Below are 19375 nucleotides of genomic sequence, written 5' to 3'. Positions count from 1 at the left end.
AGAAAACTCCTCCATGGAAATTTGATTCAACGTAATGTGCACCACCACCACCCCCCCCCCCCCTCAAAGTCCCTCCAGACAGTTGCTTCCTGGCTGAGAATTCCCCCTCTCTGTAAAATTGCTTGTGGATTATTCACCCTGAAAAATTCTCCTTGGCATTTTTTCATTGGAATAAGAATTTAATCTCTAAGCGGTTTCTCGCTCACTCCAGAAATGCCTCCTTCCGTGGAAATTATTTCATATAAAACAAAACGCAAGGAAAAACACCCCTGGATAATCCCCCCGGAACATCTCCATACAAAAAATTTGGCAAAAGAGAATGTAAGACAATTAAAAACAATTTCGTATAGTAATTCTGTCAAAACACCTTAGTAGAGGGGGAGGTGCTACTCCCACGATTCACCCCTGCTGCCACCTATAACTTTTTTGCACCCCAAATAAGGGCATAGAGTCATTAGAGAGAACACGTGGTTAATGGGGTCAATGACCTCTTTTTCCAAGGTCGATTTATTTGATGTTTCTATGTGTAATAACTCCGGAACGAAGGTTGCACATGCGCATTGAATTCTAAAGGGAACAATGTTATTGATCTAGGACTCGAGGGGGAAGTGAATTTCAGAGAACTTGATTGCGTAATCGTTCGCGAGTGTCATGGTGTCCAGAAATAGTATTTGTTATTGTTGTTCAAGCCAAATGTTATGGCTTTCCCGGAATTTGGAACACCTGTGCTGTCGACCTCAATTCACCTATCGTGAATCAATAATTCCCCTTAGAAACAACAATTTAATTCCCCTTTCTTGACAGATCAATCAACCAATGACATCATCTGTCAGACTTTAAAAATTTTCGCATAGAAACGATTCTCTAGGAATAGATCCAAGTCATTAATGTCTTTGCCTCGGAAACAACTCTTTTGGTCGAACTCCGAAGAATATTAATATCCAAAGGCCACGGAAACAATTCTCCAAGAAACATCTTAGCGATGACTTGTTTTAGCGCGGGAATCAGGTTTCTTATTAATTTGAAATGCATTAGCGCAGAGATGCCAAAAACAAAAGGAACACGCTGAATTACGTTTAGGGATTATTTGGGCGAAACTGTTTTAGACAGGTTATGGAACTATTTCGGCGAAACAGTTAGAGACATTTTAAAAGATGATTTTTGAAGAGATTTTGGAAGAGGTTTTGAGTGTGGTCGTTATAATACACAAGTTGCATTTGAACAGTGTTGTGAGGTCCTCTAACCCAACCCCAAAGGGTTCCAATCCTCCTACCCCCACCCCGAAGGAAGCCCCCGGTCCTCAAAGTTCCCCCAAGCTCCCAAAGGGCCACCGGCGCCCCCAAAGGCCCACCCAGACCCCCCAAGGCCCTCCCCCGGCCCCCCACACGCCCCACGCGCTCCCCAAGGCCCAACGGGGTCCCCAAGGCCCTCCCCCGGCCCCCAAATGTCCCTCCAGACCCCCAACGGCCCTCCCTGTGCCCCAAAGGCCCTCCCTGTGCCCCAAAGGCCCTTCCCCGGCCCCCAAAGGTCCCCCGGACCAGAGAACCGCCGCCGGGATGCGCCGTGGGCCAGGAAAGTGCCGCCGGATGTACCGCAGGGATGCGCCACGGGTCAGGAAAGCGCCGCAGGGAATGCGCCGTAGGGAGGCACCACAGGAAAGTGCCGCAGGATGCGCCGCAGGGGATGCGCCTCAAAAAAAAAGTAAACTAAAAAGTACAAATTTCGAAATGTGATCCCCCAAACGCCCTCCTCAGACCCCCAAAGGTCCTCCCCTGGTCCTCAAAGGTCCCCGAGGAACCCACAGGGTCAACCAGCCCTCAAGGGCCCCCGGATCCCCGCCGGTCCTCCCCCGGACCCCAAAGAGTCCGCGCTCCATTTTTTAAATACTTTTTTATGGTGGTATTATATATTTTCAAAACATGTTCCAGAGCATATTATCCAGATCCACTTTACAGAACAACTTCTGATCAAGTTACTTTCTTACTTTCCCTCTTAAACCCATTTCTATCACGAAGTAATGATCTTTTTCACCCACAACTATACTTTACAGATTTGGATACCTCAACACCCAGAAATATTTTTCAAAGTCATTTCAGAGCAAGTTACTTTCTTAATGTCCCTCCTAAACCCATTTTCCAACTTGAAGTACTTATCTTTCTCTATCACAACAATACTTTACAGGTTTTTGGATACCTCAACACAAAGAAATACATTTCAAAGACAATTTCAGAGCAAGTTACTTTCTTAATGTCCCTCCTAAACCTATTTTGCAACTTGAAGTACTTATCTTTCTCACCCACAACTATACTCTACAGCTTTTTGGGTACCTAAACACCAAGAAATACTTTTCAAAGACCATTTCAGAGCAAGTTACTTTCTTAATGTCACTCCTAAATCCATTTTCCAACTTGAAGTACTTATCATTTTCAACCAAAACTATACCTTACACGTTTTTGGTTACATCAACACCAAGAAATACATTTCAAAGACCATTTCAGAGGAAGTTACTTTCCTAATTACCCTTCTAAACCCATTTTCCGACTTGAAGCGCATATCTTTTTCACCCGAAACTATACTTTACAGCTTTTTGGTTACCTCAACACCAAGAAATACTTTTCAAAGATCATTTCAGAGCAAGTTGCTTTCATACTGTCCCTTTTAAACCCCTTTTCCAACTTGAAGTACTTATCTTTTTCACCCTCAACTATATTTTAAAGCTTTTTGGATACCTCAACACCAAGAAATACTTTTCAATGACCATTTCAGAGCAAGTTCCTTTCATAATGTCCCTCCTAAACCCATTTTCCAACTTGAAGTACTTATCTTTTTCATCACAACTATACCTTACAGCTTTTTGGATACCTCGAAACCAAGAAATAATTTTCAAAGACCATTTCAGAGCAAGTTACTTTCTTAATGTCACTCCTAAACCAATTTTCCAACTTGAAGTACTTATCTTTTTAACCCACAACTATACTTTACAGCTTTTTGGATGCCTCAACACCAATAAATACTTTTCAAGACCATTTAAGAGCAAGTTACTTTCTTAATCTCCCTCCTAAACCCATTTTCCAACTTGAAATTACTTATCTTCTTCACCCACAACTATACTTTACAGCTTTTTGGATAACTCAACACCAAGAAATACTTTTCAAAGACCATTTCAGAGCAAGTTACTTTCTTAATGTCCCTCCTAAACCAAGTTTCAAACTTGAATTACTTATTTTTTTCACCCGCAACTATACTTTACAGCTTTTTGGATACCTCAACACCAAGAAATACTTTTCAAAGAACATTTCAGAGCAAGTTACTTTCTTACTTTCACTCCTAAACCCATTTTCCAAATTGAAGTACTTATCTTTTTCAACCGCAACTATACCCTACAGCTTTTTGGTTACCTCAACACCAAGAAATACTTTTCAAAGACCATTTCAGAGAAAGTTACTTTCTTAATGTCGCTCCTAAACCTTATTTGCAACTTGAAGTACTTATCTTTTTCACCCACAACTATACTTTACAGCTTTTCGGATGCCTCATCACCAAGAAATGCTTTTCAAATACAATTTCAGATCAAGTTAAATAATTTATGTCCCCAATAAAAAAATAGTCAAACTTGTATTTAAAAACAAAATACAAAAAAAAACTAATGAGACTAATATAGTTTCAATATTAAACCATGAATAATATTTAATTACAATTTCAGAGCAAGTTACTGTCATAATGGCTCTCTAACACCACTTTCCCGGCATAAATGAATTATCATTTTTATTCACAAATATACTATACAGACTTTTGAGCACCTCAAAGCAATAAAATAATAACCTAAGAACATTTCATAGCACATTACTTTCTTATATTCCTCCATCAAAAACTTTTCCAAGTTTGATTACTTATCTTTTTCACCATAACCAGATCATACAGCTTTTTGGATACCTCAACACCAAGAAATACTTTTCAAAAACCATTCAGAGCAAGTTACTTTCTTAATGTTCCTCCTAAACCCATTTTCCGACTTGAAGTACTTATTTTTGTCATCCGCAACTGTAGTTTACAACATTTTGGTTACCTCAACACTAAGAAATACTTTTCAATGACCATTTCAGAGCAAGTTACGTTCTTAATGTCCCTCCTAAACCCATTTTGCAACTTGAAGTACTTATCTTTTTCACCCACTTTCTCAATGAAAAAGAAATTAGTTTTTAATCAATTCTTTTTTTCCAAATAATATAAAAATTTTCCACTTCGGTTCAGATTTTTCTCAAGGGGATGAAAAAATTTAAAATAATGTTCCAAATTTTCTCAACAAAGTGAAGAAAAGTTTTTGATCTCTTCTGAATTTTACCAAAGAACATGCTCCAATTCTAATTTCTCCAGAGAAAACAAAAATCTTCCAATTCAGTTCTTTATTTCACAAAGACATAAAGAAATTTAAAGTTCAATTCTAATTTTTCGGTGGATGATAGAAAAAGTAATACCAAACTTGTGAATATTTTCATGGAAGATGAAAAGTTCTTGTCCAATTTAAAATTTTCTCAACGAAGTGAAGAAAAGTTCAAGTTCTCTTCTGAACTTTACCAAAGAACACACTTCAATGCTAATTTCTACAGAGAAAACAAAAATCTTCCACTTAAGTTCTTAATTTCACAAAGACATAAAGAAATTTAAAGTTCAATTCTAAATTTTTCGGTGGAAGATGGAAAAAGTAATACCATACTTGTGAATATTTTCCCGGAAGATAAAAAGTTCTAGTTCAATTTACAATTTCCTCAACGAAGTGAAGAAAAGTTCAAGTTCTCTACTGAATTTTACTAAAGAATACAATTCAATTCTAATTTCACCAGATAAAATAAAAATATTCCACTTAAGTTCATTATTTTACGAAAACATAAAGAAATTTAGAGTTCAATTCTAAATTTTTCGATGAAAGATAGAAAAAGTAATACAATACTTGTGAATATTTTTATGGACGACAAAAAGTTCTACTTCAATTTAAAATTTTCTCAACGAAGTGAAGAAAAGTTCAAGATCTCTTCTGAATTTTACTAAAGAACACACTTCAATTCTAATTTCACCAAAGAAAATAAAAATCTTCCACTTAAGTTCTTTATTTCACAATGACATAAAGAAATTTAAAGTTCATTTCTAAGTTTTTCGGTGGAAGATATAAAAAGTAATACTATACTTGTGAATATTTTCATGGAAGATGAAAAGTTCTAGTTCAATTTAAAATTTTCTCAAAGAAGTGAAGAAAAGTTCAAGTTCTCTTCTGAACTTTACCAAAGAACACAATTCAATTCTAATTTCTCCAGAGAAAATAAAAATATTCCACTTCAGTTCTTTATTTCATATAGACATAAAGAAATTTAAAGTTCAATTCTAATTTTTGGTGGAAGATAGAAAAAGTAATACCATACTTGTGAATATTTTACCGGAAGATAAAAAGTTCTAGTTCAATTTACAAGTTCCTCAACGAAGTGAAGAAAAGGTCAAGTTCTCTACTGAATTTTACTAAAGAACGCAATTCAATTCTAATTTCTCCAGAGAAAACAAAAATCTTCCACTTAAGTTCTTTATTTCACAATGACATAAAGAAATTTAAAGTTCAATTCTAAATTTTTCGGTGGAAGATAGAAAAAGTAATACTATACTTGTGAATAATTTCCCGGAAGATAAAAAGTTCTAGTTCAATTTAAATTTACACAACGAAGTGAAGAAAAGTTCAAGTTCTCATCTGAATTTTACTAAAGAACACAATTCAATTCTAATTTCACCAGAGAAAATAAAAATCTTCCACTTCACCTCTTTATTTCACAAGGAAATAAAGAAATTTAAATTTCAATTCTAAATTTTTCAGTTGAAGATAGAAAAAGTAATACCATAATTGTGAATATTTTCACAGAAGATAAAAAGTTCTAGTTCAATTAGAATTTTATCGACATAGAGAAGAAAAGTTCAAGTTCTCTTCTGAACTTTACCAAAGATCACAATTCAATTCTAATTTCTCCAGAGAAAATGAAAATATTCCACTTCAGTTTTAAGTTCCCCAAAGAAATTAAGAAATTTAAAGTTATATTCTAAATTTTTAGACGAAAGATAGAAAAAGTAATACTATGATTGTGATTATTTTCCATGAAGATTAAAAGTTTCACTTTATTTATAATTTTTCTTAAATTTTGTTCTGATTTTTCTCAAAGAGATGAAAAATTTAAAGTTCTGTTCAAAATTTTTCATAGAAGATAGAATAAGTTATAAATTGATTTTGAATATTCAACATGAAGATAAGGAACTCCACTTTAATTCAGAGCTTTCTCGAAGAAGTGCAAAATGTTCAAGTTCGCTTCTGAATTTTCTTAAAGAAGAGAAAAAAGTTGACTCATTTCTGAATTTTACCCATGAACATGAAAAAACCTTCCACTTCAGTTAAAAATTTCTCAAAGACATAAAAATTTGAATTTCAGTTCTAAACTTTTCTTTAGAAGATAGGGAAAGTTATACTATGATTGTGATTATTTTCCAGTGAAGATAAAAAGTTTCACTTTAATTCTAATTTTCTTAAATTCAGTTCCGATTTTTTGCAAAGAGATGAAAAATTTATATTTCTGTTCCAAATTTTTCATAGAAGATAGAAAAAGTTATACATTGATTTTGAATATTCGATATGAAGATAAGGTGCATCACTTTAATTCTGAGTTTTCTCGAAGAAGTGCAAAATGTTCAAGTTCTCTTCTGAATTTTCTTAAAGAAGTGAAAAAAGTTCGCTCAATTCTGAATTTTACCAATCGAAATGAAAAAGCTTTCATTTCAGTTCTTAATTTCTCAAAGACATAAAAAATTCAAAGTTTTCTTCTAATTTTTCCAAGAAAATAAAAAGGTTCCACTTCACTTCTGGTGTTTTCTCAAAGAGATGAAAAATTTAAAGTTCTATTCTAATTTTAATTTAAACTTTATCTCCTTTGTCTTATGGTTTTACCCCTCAAACTTTTAAATTAGAAAATGAGTGACTCGTTCTATTATTAAAGGCAATCGTTCAAACTCGTTTATCTAACCTCCAAAACAATAGGTTAGGTTATGCATAAATAAAAGTTAATAAATAAATAGAAACATTTCTACATGTTTAAGTTAGATTAGGTTAGATTAACTTATCATGAGCGCTCATGATAAGATAACCTAAACTTTTCTGGCAAGTATGGTTAGAATAGGCTAGATTAAGTTAGGTTAGATTAGGTTAGGTTAGGTTAACCTACGCACGCTTCACTTAGGTTAGGTGAGAGTCAGGCAAAAAGTTAGGTGCATGATTAGGTTAGGTTAGATTAAGTTAGGTTAGATTAAGTTAGGTTAGGCTAGGTTAGCCTACGTACGCGCGCGTACGTAGGCTAACCTAGCCTAACCTAACTTAATCTAACCTAACTTAATCTAACCTAACCTAATCATACAACTAACTTTTTGCCTGACTCTCCTAACCTAAGTGAAGTATACGTAGGTTAACCTAACCTAATCTAACCTAACTTAATCTAGCCTATTCTAACCATACTTGCCAGAAAAGCTTAGGTTATCTTACCATGAGCGCTCATGATAAGTTAATCTAGCCTAATCTAACTTAAACCTGTAGAAATGTTTCTATTTATTTATTAATATTAATTTATGCCTAACCTAACCTATTGTTTTGGAGGTTAGATGAACTAGTTTGAACGAGTGCCTTCAATAATAGAACGAGTCACTCATTTTCTAATTTAAAAGTTTGAGGGGTAAAACCATAAGACAAAGGAGATAAAATTTAATTTAAAATTAGAATAGAACTTTAAATTTTTCATCTCTTTGAGGAAACACCAGAAGTGAAGTGGAACCTTTTTATTTTCTTGGAAAAATTAGAAGAAAACTTTGACTTTTGTATGTCTTTGAGAAATTAAGAACTGAAATGAAAGCTTTTTCATTTTCATTGGTAAAATTCAGAATTGAGTGAACTTTTTTCACTTCTTTAACAAAATTCAGAAGAGAACTTTAACATTTTGCACTTCTTCGAGAAAACTCAGAATTAAAGTGATGCACCTTATCTTCATATCGAATATTCAAAATCAATGTATAACTTTTTCTATCTTGTATGAAAAATTTGGAACAGAAATATAAATTTTTCATCTCTTTGCAAAAAATCGGAACTGAATTTAAGAAAATTAGAATTAAAGTGAAACTTTTTATCTTCACTGGAAAATAATCATAATCATAGTATAACTTTTCCTATCTTCTACAGAAAATTTTAGAACTGAAATTTAAATTTTTATGTCTTTGAGAAATTTTGAACTGAAGTGGAAAGTTTTTTAATTTTCATGGGTAAAATTCAGAATTGAGTTAAATTTTTTCTCTTCTTTAAGAAAATTCAGAAGCGAACTTGAACATTTTGCACTTCTTTGAGAAAACCCTGAATTAAAGTGGAGTTCCATATCTTCATGTTGAATATTCACAATCAATGTATAACTTTTTCTATCTTCTATGAAAAATTTGGAACAGAACTTTAAATTTTTTATTTCTTTGAGAAAAATCAGAACCAAATTTAAGAAAAATTATAAATAAAGTGAAAGTTTTGATCTTCATTGAAAATAATCACAATCATAGTATTACTTTTTCTATCTTTCATCTAAAAATTTAGAATAGAACTTTAAATTTCTTAATTTCTTTGGGGAACTTAAAACTGAAGTGGAATATTTTTATTTTCTCTGGAGAAATTAGAATTGAAGTGTGATCTTTGGTAAAGTTCAGAAGAGAACTTGAACTTTTCTTCACTATGTCGAGAAAATTTTAATTGAACTAGAACTTTTTATCTTCCCTGAAACTATTCACAAGTATTGTATTACTTTTTCTATTTTCCACGGATAAATTTAGAATTGAACTTTAAATTTCTTTATGTCCTTGTGAAATAAAGAGGTGAAGTGGAAGATTTTTATTTTCGCTGGTGAAATTAGAATTCAATTGTGTTCTTTAGTAAAATTCAGATGAGAACTTGAACTTTTCTTCACTTCATTGTGTAAATTTTAAATTGAACTAGAACTTTTTATCTTCCGGTAAAATATTCACAAGTATAGTATTACTTTTTATATCTTCCACCGAAAAACTTAGAATTAAACTTTAAATTTCTTTATGTCTTTGTGAAATAAAGAACTTAAGTGGAAGATTTTTGTTTTCTCTGGAGAAATTAGAATTGAATTGTGTTCTTTAGTAAAATTCAGAAGAGAACTTGACCTTTTCTTCACTTCGTTGAGGAAATTGTAAATTGAACTAGAACTTTTTATCTTCCGGGGAAATATTCACAAGTATGGTATTACTTTTTCTATCTTCCACCAAAAATTGAACTTTAAATTTCTTTATGTCTATGTGAAATAAAGAACTGAAGTGGAAGATTTTTATTTTCTCTGGAGAAATTAGAATTGAATTGTGTTCTTTGGTAAAGTTCTGAAGAGAACTTGAACTTTTCTTCACTTCTTTGAGAAAATTTTAAATTGAACTAAAACTTTTCATCTTCCATGAAAATATTCACAAGTATAGTATTACTTTTTATATCTTCCACCGAAAAACTTAGAAATGAACTGTAAATTTCCTTATGTCATTGTGAAATAAAGAACTTAAGTGGAAGATTTTTATTTTCTTTGGTGAAATTAGAATTGAATTGTGTTCTTCAGTAAAATTCAGAAGAGAACTTGAACTTTTCTTCACTTCGTTGAGAAAATTTTAAATTGAACTACAACTTTTTATCTTCCATGAAAATATTCACAAGTATGGTATTACTTTTTCTATCTTCCGCCGAAATATTTAGAATTGAACTTTAAATTTCTTTATGTCATTGTGAAATAAAGAATTTAAGTGGAAGATTTTTATTTTCTCTGGTGAAATTAGAATTGTATTGTGTTCTTTAGTAAAATTCAGTAGAGAACTTGAACTTTTCTTCACTTCATTGAGGAAATTGTAAATTGAACTAGAACTTTTTATCTTCCGGGAAAATATTCACAAGTATGGTATTACTTTTTTCCATCTTCCACCGAAAAATTTAGAATTGAATTTTAAATTTCTTTATGTCTTTGTGAAATTAAGAACTTAAGTGGAAGATTTTTGTTTTCTCTGGAGAAATTAGAATTGAAGTGTGTTCTTTGGTAAAGTTTAGAAGAGAACTTGAACTTTTCTTCACTTCGTTGAGAAAATTTTAAATTGGACAAGAACTTTTTATCTTCCAGGAAAATATTCCCAAGTTTGGTATTACTTTTTCTATCATCCACCGAAAAATTAGAATTGAACTTTAAATTTCTTTATGTCTTTGTTAAATAAAGAACTGAATTTGAAGATTTTTGTTTTCTCTGGAGAAATTATAATTGGAGCGTGTTCTTTGGTAAAATTCAGAAGAGATCAAAAACTTTTCTTCACTTTGTTGAGAAAATTTGGAACATTATTTTAAATTTTTTCATCACCTTGAGAAAAATCTGAGCCGAAGTGGAATATTTTTATATTATTTGGAAAAAAAGAATTGATTAAATACTAATTTCTTTTTCATTGAGAAAGTGGGTGAAAAAGATAAGTACTTCAAGTTGCAAAATGGGTTTAGGAGGGACATTAACAAAGTAACTTGCTCTGAAATGGTCTTTGAAAAGTATTTCTTAGTGTTGAGGTAACCAAAATGTTGTAAACTATAGTTGCGGATGAAAAAAATAAGTACTTCAAGTCGGAAAATGGGTTTAGGAGGGACATTAAGAAAGTAACTTGCTCTGAAAGGTTTTTGAAAAGTATTTCTTGGTGTTGAGGTATCCAAAAAGCTGTATGATCTGGTTGTGGTGAAAAAGATAAGTACTTCAAGTTGGAAAATGGGTTTAAGAGGAACAATAAGAAAGTAACTTGCTCTTAAATGGTCTTTGAAAAGTATTTCTTGGTTTTGAGGTATCCAAAAAGCTGAAAAGTATAGTTGAGGGTGAAAAAAATAAGTACTTCAAGTTGCAAAATGGGCTTAGGAGAGACATTAAGAAAGTAACTTGCTCTGAAATGGTCTTTGAAAATTATTTCTTGGTTTTGAGGTATCCAAAAAGCTGTAAAGTATAGTTGTGGGTGAAAAAGATAAGTACTTAAAGTTTGAAAATGGGTTTAGGAGGGACAATAAGAAAGTAACTTGCTCTGAAATGGTCTTTGAAATGTATTTATTGGTTTTGAGGTATCCAAAAACTTGTAGAATATAGTTTAGGGTGAAAAAGATAAGCAATTCAAGTTGCAAAATAGGTTTAGGATGGATATTAAGAAAGTAACTTGCTCTGAAAGGGTCTTTGAAATGTATTTCTGGTTGTTGAGGTAACCAAAAATCTGTAAAGTATTGTTTTGAGTGAAAAATATAAGTAATTCAAGTTGGAACATGGGCTTAGGAGGGAGATTAAGAAAGTAACTTGCTCTGAAATGGTCTTTGAAAAGTATTTCTTGGTTTTGAGGTAACCAAACAGCTGTAAAGTATAGTTTTGAGTGAAAAAGATAAGTAATTCAAGTTGGAAACTTGGTTTAGGAGGGACATTAAGAAAGTAACTTGCTCTGAAATGGTCTTTGAAAAGTATTTCTTGGTGTTGAGGTAACCAAAAAGCTGTAAGATATAGTTTTGATGAAAAAGATGAGTACTTCAAGTTGGGAAATGGGTTTATGAGTGACATTAAGAAAGTAACTTGCTCTGAAATGGTCCTTGAAAAGTATTTCTTAGTGTTGAGGTATCCAAAAAGCTGTAAAGTATAGTTTCGGGTGAAAAAGATAAGTACTTCAATTTGCAAAATGGGTTTAGGAGGTACATTAAGAAAGTAACTTTCTCTGAAATGGTCTTTGAAAAGTATTTCTTAGTTTTGAGGTAACTAAAAAGCTGTAGGGTATAGTTGTGATGAAAAAGATAAGTATTTCAAGTTGGAAAATGGGCTTAGGAGAGACATTAAGAAAGTAACTTGCTCTGAAATAGTCTTTGAAAAGTATTTCTTGGTTTTGAGGTATACAAAAAGTTGTAAAGTATAGTTGTGGGTGAAAAAGATAAGTAATTCAAGTTGGAAACTTGGTTTAGGAGGGAAATTAAGAAAGTAACTTGCTCTGAAATGGTCTATGAAAAGTATTTCTTGGTTTTGAGGTATCCAAAAAGCTGTAAAGTATAGTTGTGGGTGAAAAAGATAAGTACTTCAAGTTGGAAAATGGGTTTAGGAGTGAAATTAAGAAAGTAACTTGCTCTTAAATAGTCTTTGAAAAGTATTTATTGGTGTTGAGGCATCCAAAAAGCTGTAAAGTATAGTTGTGCGTGAAAAAGATAAGTACTTCAAGTTGGAAACTTGGTTTAGGAGGGACATTAAGAAAGTAACTTGCTCTGAAATGGTCTTTGTAAAGTATTTCTTGGTTTTGAGGTATCCAAAAATCTGTAAGGTATAGTTGTGATGAAAAAGATAAGTACTTCAAGTTGGATAATGGGTTTAGGAGGGACATTAAGAAAGTAACTTGCTCTGAAATGGTCATTGAAAAGTATTTCTTGGTGTTGAGGTATCCAAAAAGCTGTAAAGTATAGTTGTGGGTGAAAAATATAAGTACTTCAAGTTGGAAAATGGGTTTAGAAGGGACATTATGAAAGCAACTTGCTCTGAGATGGTCATTGAAAAGTATTTCTTGGTTTTGAGGTATCCAAAAAGCTGTAAGGTATAGTTGCGGGTGAAAAAGATAAGTACTTCAAGTTGGAAAATGGGTTTAGAAGGGACATTAGGAAAGCAACTTGCTCTGAAATGATCTTTGAAAAGTATTTCTTGGTGTTGAGGTAACCAAAAAGGTGTACAGTATAGTTTCGTGTGAAAAAGATAAGTACTTCAAGTTGGAAAATGGGTTTAGGATGGATATTAAGAAAGTAACTTGCTCTGAAATGGTCTTTGAAAAGTATTTCTTGGTTTTGAGGTATCCCAAAAGCTGTAAAGTATAGTTGTGAGTGAAAAAGATAAGTGCTCCAAGTTGGAAAATGGATTTAGGAGTGAATCTATGCAAGGAACTTGCTCTTAAATTTTCTCTGGTAAGTATTTATTGGTGTTTAGTCATCCAAAAAGCCGTAGAGTCGATGGGAGTTTGAGAAATATCAGTAAGTCAAGTTACACACTATTCGTAATAGTGAAATTAATAAAGTAACGTTCTCTCGCATGTTCTTTGAATAGTATGAATTTGTGTTGATTTATACAAAAAACTATACAGTAGTGGTTTGTGCGAAAAAGGTAATTAATTAAAGGTGGACTAAGGGTGTGGAATGGTTATTCATGAATCAACTTGCTCTTAAATGACTTTTGAAAAATATTTATATTTGTTTGGGTATCCATATCTATACCGTATATTTGTGGGTGAAAAAGATAATTAATTCAAGTTAGATAATGGGTTTAGGAGGGACATTAAGAAAGTAACTTGCTCTGAAGTTGTTCTGAAAAGTGGATCTGGAAAATAGGTTCTTGAACTTGTTCTGAAAAGATATAATAAAGCCATAAAAAAGTATTAAAAAAATGGAGAGGGGACTCTTTGGGGCCGGGGGGAGGACCTTTGGGGAACCGGGGGCCCTTGAGGGCCTGGTGGTCCTTTGGGTGCCCAGGGGACCTTTGAGGACCAGGGGAGGACCTTTGGGAGTCTGAGGAGGGCGTTTGGGGGATAAGATTTCGAAATTTTTACTTTTTAGTTTACTTTTTTTTGCGGCGCATCCCTGCGGCGGATCCTGCGGCGCTTTCCTGCGGTGCCTCCCTGCGGCGCACCCCCTGCGGCGCTTTCCTGACCCGCGGCGCATCCCTGCGGCACATCATGCGGCGCTTTCCTGGCCCACGGCGCATCCCGGCAGCGCTTCTCTGGTCCGGGGGACCTTTGGGGGCCGGCGGAGGGCCTTTGGGGCACAGGGAGGGCCTTTGGGGCACCGGTAGGGCCTTGGGGGGTCCGGGGAGGCAGTTGGGGACCGGGGGAGGGCCTTTGGGACCCCGTTGGTCCTTTAGGAGCTCGATGGGCCTTTGGGGGGCCCGGGGATGGCCTTTGGGGGTCTGGGTGGGCCTTTGGGGGCGCCGGTGGCCCTTTGGGAGCTTAGGGGACCTTTGAGGACCGGGGGCTTCCTTCGGAGTTGGGGTAGGAGGATTGGAACCCTTTGGGGTTGGGTTAGAGGACCTCACAACACTGTTCAAATGAAACTTGTGTATTATAACGACCACAGAGTTTCACCATTAAATTCTCTTCTAAAATCTCTTCAAAAATCATCTTTTAAAATGTCTCTAACTGTTTCGCCGAAATAGTTCCATAACCTGTCTAAAACAGTTTCGCCCAAATAATCCCTAAACGTAATTCAGCGTGTTCCTTTTGTTTTTGGCATCTCTGCGCTAATGCATTTCAAATTAATAAGAAACCTGATTCCCGCGCTAAAACAATTCATCGCTAAGATGTTTCTTGGAGAATTGTTTCCGTGGCCTTTGGCTATTAATATTCTTTGGAGTTCGACCGAAAGAGTTGTTTCCGAGGCAAAGACATTAATGACTTGGATCTATTCCTGGAGAATCGTTTCTATGCGAAAATTTTTAAAGTCTGACAGATGATGTCATTGGTTGATTGATCTGTCAAGAAAGGGGAATTAATTTGTTGTTTCTAAGGGGAATTATTGATTCACGATAGGTGAATTGAGGTCGACAGCACAGGTGTTCCAAATTCCGGGAAACTCATAACATTTGGCTTGAACAACAACATCAAATACTATTTCTGGACACCATGACATTCACGATCGATTACGCAATCAAGTTCTCGAAAATTCACTTCCCCCTCGAGTCCTAGATCAATAACATTGTTCCCGTTAGAATTCAATGCGCATGTGCAACCTTCGTTCCGGAGTTATTACACATAGAAACATCAAATAAATCGACCTTGGAAAAAGAGGTCATTGACCCCATTAACCACGTGTTCTCCCTAATGACTCTATGCCCTTATTTGGGGTGCAAAAAAGTTATAGGTGGCAGCAGGGGTGAATCGTGGGAGTAGCACCTCCCCCTCTACTCACCTTAGTGTAACATTTCCCCTAGGATATTCACTCGTCAGAGATTTCCCTCCCAAAGGAAGATTCTCCCCTTAGAAATCCACCCAAAGCACCCCCCCCCCAAAAAAAAAATTAAAATAAAAATGGTTGTATACTTCCCAATAACAAATACTATTCCCCCGGGGACTGTGGTGGGTCATTTTACACCTAAGGACATAGTTATTAGATTTTACGACTATGTTGAACAAAATGGATATCTCAAAATTTCGATCCGGGAAAAAGATGAGCATGGGAGAGGGCCTAATTGCCCTCCAATTTTTTTGGTCACTTAAAAAGGGCACTAGAACTTTTGATTTCCGTTCAAATGAGCCCTCTCGCGATATTTTGGGACCACTAGGTCGATACAATCACCCCTGGCAGGAAAAAAAAACAAATAAACATACATTGTGATCTTTCTTTCGGCAGAAAAAAAAAATTCCGCATTTTTGCATATAGAAGCTTTAAATCTCTACAATTGGGTTATTTGATACGCTGAATCCGATGGCGTGATTTTCATTAAGGTTCTATGGCTTTTAGTAGGTATTTTCCTCCTTTTTTGAAAATAAGGCAAATATTCTCAGGCTTGTAATTTTTGATGGGTAGGACTAAACATGATGAAATTTATATATTTGAAATCAGCATAAAAATTCAATTGTTTGACGTATCTTTTGGTATCAAAATTGGTATCCGTTTTTTAGAGTTTTGGTTACTATTGAGCTGGGTCGCTTGTTACTTAAAGTTTGTTACCACAAACTGTTTGATGAGATTAAACCATTCCAAATGCAGTTTCCCAATTGCTATAAGATTCCTACATCATTCATAGTCAAGAATTTTATTTTGAAGTTGAACAGAACGCATACAGTATCCAGGTTCAGTTGGATTTTGAAATTGATAGCCAACAGATTATTGCAACAGCTGAATCATATGTTTGTAGAATTTCATTTTTTTTTTTTTTGCTATTTTTCGAAACATCTTCTTAATGTTTAATACACAATTATTGAGCACCTGATAGATTAAAGAAAATACAATCTTCTTTCTGAAAAATGTTTACTCCCCCTCCTCCCCCCCCCCAAAAAAAATTAAATAAAAACCTTCTATTGAGACAAAATTTAGCTACAGACTATGTACAAGGTTAGGGAATTGAAGATTGAAAGGAAGTGACCCCAAAATATGATTTATAAAAATAATTGTATGTTATAGCCTTTTGGGGGGGGGGGATAAGGGGCTATCATTTTTTTTTTTTTAGCAGGGATGCCAAAAAGCTAATTATTTTTTTTATTTAAGCAGAGACAGAAGAAAATCATATCAAATTCCCCATGGAAACCATAGAAACATTTTGATATACCCAGGGCTGGCCATTGGGACTTTTTCATTGTCTTGGGTATTTTTGGATTTCTCATAGGCTACTAGCCCAATTCGGCTTTTGTATGTGCTCCCTTTTAATTAGATTCCTTGAATCTTATTGAATGCCACTGCAAGTCTATTATTTCAACTATTATGCAACGGTTCTGAAATGCCATAGCCATTTTGTTTCTACCAGATTTCTATTTCTATTGATGAATAACAAAGAAGACCAGCATCCAGCCAGCAACTTGTCAAGTTTTTAAGTCATGAATAAGCCCAAATCTGTTGTAAATGATAGCTGGGATTTGAGAAAGACTGATTAAAACATTAATTGTTGTGGTCAACATTGATGGCGCTGACTGTGGCATGAAAAAATCATCAGCGGCTTGCCGGCAGCGCTCGCTGGCGGCGCGCCGTGGTCTAATTACAGCCCTGGAGACTATACACCAATTTCTATCTCCATCCTCCCCTCATCTCTCCCTTAGAACCAATTCTGTATTTAACTGATGGCTCAATAAGAGCTGGGATGTTTTCTGTGAGGGTTATTTTTGGGGGGCTCACAATACTCATTTGAAAAACGAAAACCAACAAATTTGGCTATGGCTAGAACTATAGCAAAAGATCAAAGGGAAGAGGAACTGGGCTGTTGTTAAACTGAAATCAACTCCAAAAATCCAATCAATTATAAAATTATAAAAGTAGTAAAATGAATGGAGTAAAATCTCTATCTATTATAGTGTTAGTTGTGTTAGATGTCAAACAATAGGTCCTCCTTCCTTCCCATCTTGGGCAACATCTTCTTGGGTAAAATCTCGAAAAATAAAAATAGAAATGGCTTTTGATAGCCAAGATGACTTTTTGACATCTCTTAAAGTACATGAGTAGGGCGACTGAAACTTTCAAGAATGAATTCAGAGCCTAGTACTCTGTCTCAATTTCTATAATTCATTAGAAAACTAATTACAGTAGCCTAAAAAGCTGATTAGAAAAAATTAAATGTAAACAGAGTTATTGTTCTTGCCTGCAATTTCTGAGAAATCTACTTTTCATCCAGTCCAGTTTTCAAAATAATTTCAATGATTTGAGAAGAACTTTCATCCTAAGCCACATTGAACTTTTTTTTACTTTAAAATGTATCTTTATTGAATCTTTCCAAACTTTACAGATCAGATTATAGCAAAGGCTCAAGCCTATAAACTAGGATACTACGTATCATATTTGCAGCATTAAAAACAATACAACAAATATATTGTTTAAAGCATCTTAAAAACATTAATAGAATATTTTAGTGGTTCTCTATAAGTAAATATGCTAATAAAATAAAACTATCTCTATAAGATCTGTTATTTTTATCCTCTTTTCAAATTTCATATTTGCTCTTGTGACAATGAAACCTCCCCTCCCCCCTTATTGTCCCAGACACAACCACAGGATGTATACCAAAAAAAAAGATGACAATAAAACCACAAAATTCAAACTTTATAATTTACAGCATGGTTCAGAGTTCAGAGTTTTTATTCCACAATACATACACAATCCAATCACAACACTCCCCCCTCGAAAGGCTCCATGGCCAGGGATACAAGGGGGAATGAGAAAAAAAAAACAATACAATGTATCCAAACAACCATAAAAAAGAAATCAATCGCCAAACAACATATAAAATCAAAAAGAGACCATACCTGGCGCCTGGGAGTCATAGCGCAGGGAAGACCACCATATAACAAAACTAAACATTCAGGGGACATCAACTCCAAATAAAAAAAAAAAAAACTATTCTGTTTAATTCTTAACTAAATGGTCCTTAAGAATCCTCTTGAAAGTGCCAAACGAGTGGCAATTCTGTAATGAAGAAGGCAGGGAGTTCCAAACCTAATGACAAGCAATGAGGGGATTCAAATCTGACCGCACAGTGGGAGTAGGAGGAATGCAGATATTATGAGACGAACGAAGGTTATATGGAGCTGAATCAGAAATAAACTGAGGAGTTTTTTGAAGAGATTTTGGAAGATTGCCATGAAGCTGATGAAAAACAAAAGAAGCACAAGAAAGAATGTAGATAGACTGTAGATTTAGAAGCGGTCAAGAAGGGTTGGTGTCAATAACCAGACGCGGTTTTTTTTTATAATTGACTGAAAGCGACCGCAGTGTAGAAGGAAAAGTAGACATCCATACTATGGGGCAATAAGAGACATATGACTGGACAAGGCAGAAAAAAAGAAGCTTCAGAATAGATCCAGGAAAGGTGTGTTTGAGTTTTCGAATGACATCCAAACTCCATGAGACCTTAACCCTAATCATGGCTATATGGTGTCTAAACGAAAGGTTCTCATCAAGCAGCATACCAAGAAACCGGACTAACCGATTCTTTGGTCTACACAAGGAGCCTTGTGACACCTGAAGTAGTGTCAGTAGAAGGAAAGCTACACCAATTCAAGACAAGATAAGAAAATGTGACTTGGCAACTTTCAGGGCCAAGTAATTCGCATCAAGCCTTGAAACTAATCTCTCAAATATTGCAAACAGGTTAGATCTGATGTCAAATTCCGTCTTCCCTAGAGTCCCAAAAGTGCTGTCGTCAGCAAAAGCAACGAGGCAATCTTCATTAGAAGTAGCATTGGGACACGAAGGAACATCCGGATGACACAGATTGCAGCCTACTAGAGGACTGGTGTTCTTGACTGCTGAAATCAGATCATTGACGTAAATCAGAAATAAAACGAGGCCAAGAACAGATCCCTGGGGGACGCCATATTCTACTTCAGAAGGGCTCCGGAAAAGCGGATCAACTGAAATAAGTCTACCAGAAAGATATGATTCAAACCAAGAGAAAGCATATGATCTTATACCAATATGCGATAATTTCCAAAGAAGAATCTGATGAGTCAAAGAATCAAAAGCTTTACGAACATCCAAAAATAAAGCTGCCCGGATAAGACCAAAATCTATTGCCGAATGAATGAAATTCAAGAGAGATGCGCAAGCATGCTCTGT

At 34.7% G+C, this 19375-nt stretch overlaps 1 protein-coding gene across 7 annotated transcripts in view; it reads right to left on the bottom strand.

Annotated features, from left to right (window-relative positions):
• Nucleotides 1-19375, bottom strand: part of LOC148945805 (uncharacterized) — a 77907-nt gene that overhangs the window by 49578 nt on the left and 8954 nt on the right. Inside the window, exon 1 of one of the 7 annotated variants that reach the window (XM_089098519.1) lies at nt 18064-18121. The exons of the other annotated variants lie outside the window; for them this stretch is intronic. The gene's annotated coding sequence lies outside the window, so the exon portion shown is untranslated. Of the gene's footprint in view, nt 1-18063; nt 18122-19375 lie in introns of those variants that run through there. 7 annotated transcript variants of the gene reach the window in all.

Source organism: Artemia sp. Qi Xiang Cuo, chromosome 12 (assembly GCF_049724085.1).
Source record: "Artemia sp. Qi Xiang Cuo chromosome 12, ASM4972408v1, whole genome shotgun sequence".
NCBI lineage: Eukaryota > Metazoa > Arthropoda > Branchiopoda > Anostraca > Artemiidae > Artemia > Artemia sp. Qi Xiang Cuo.
Note: the sequence above shows the minus strand (reverse complement) of the source record. Positions and strands in the feature narration are given on the sequence as shown.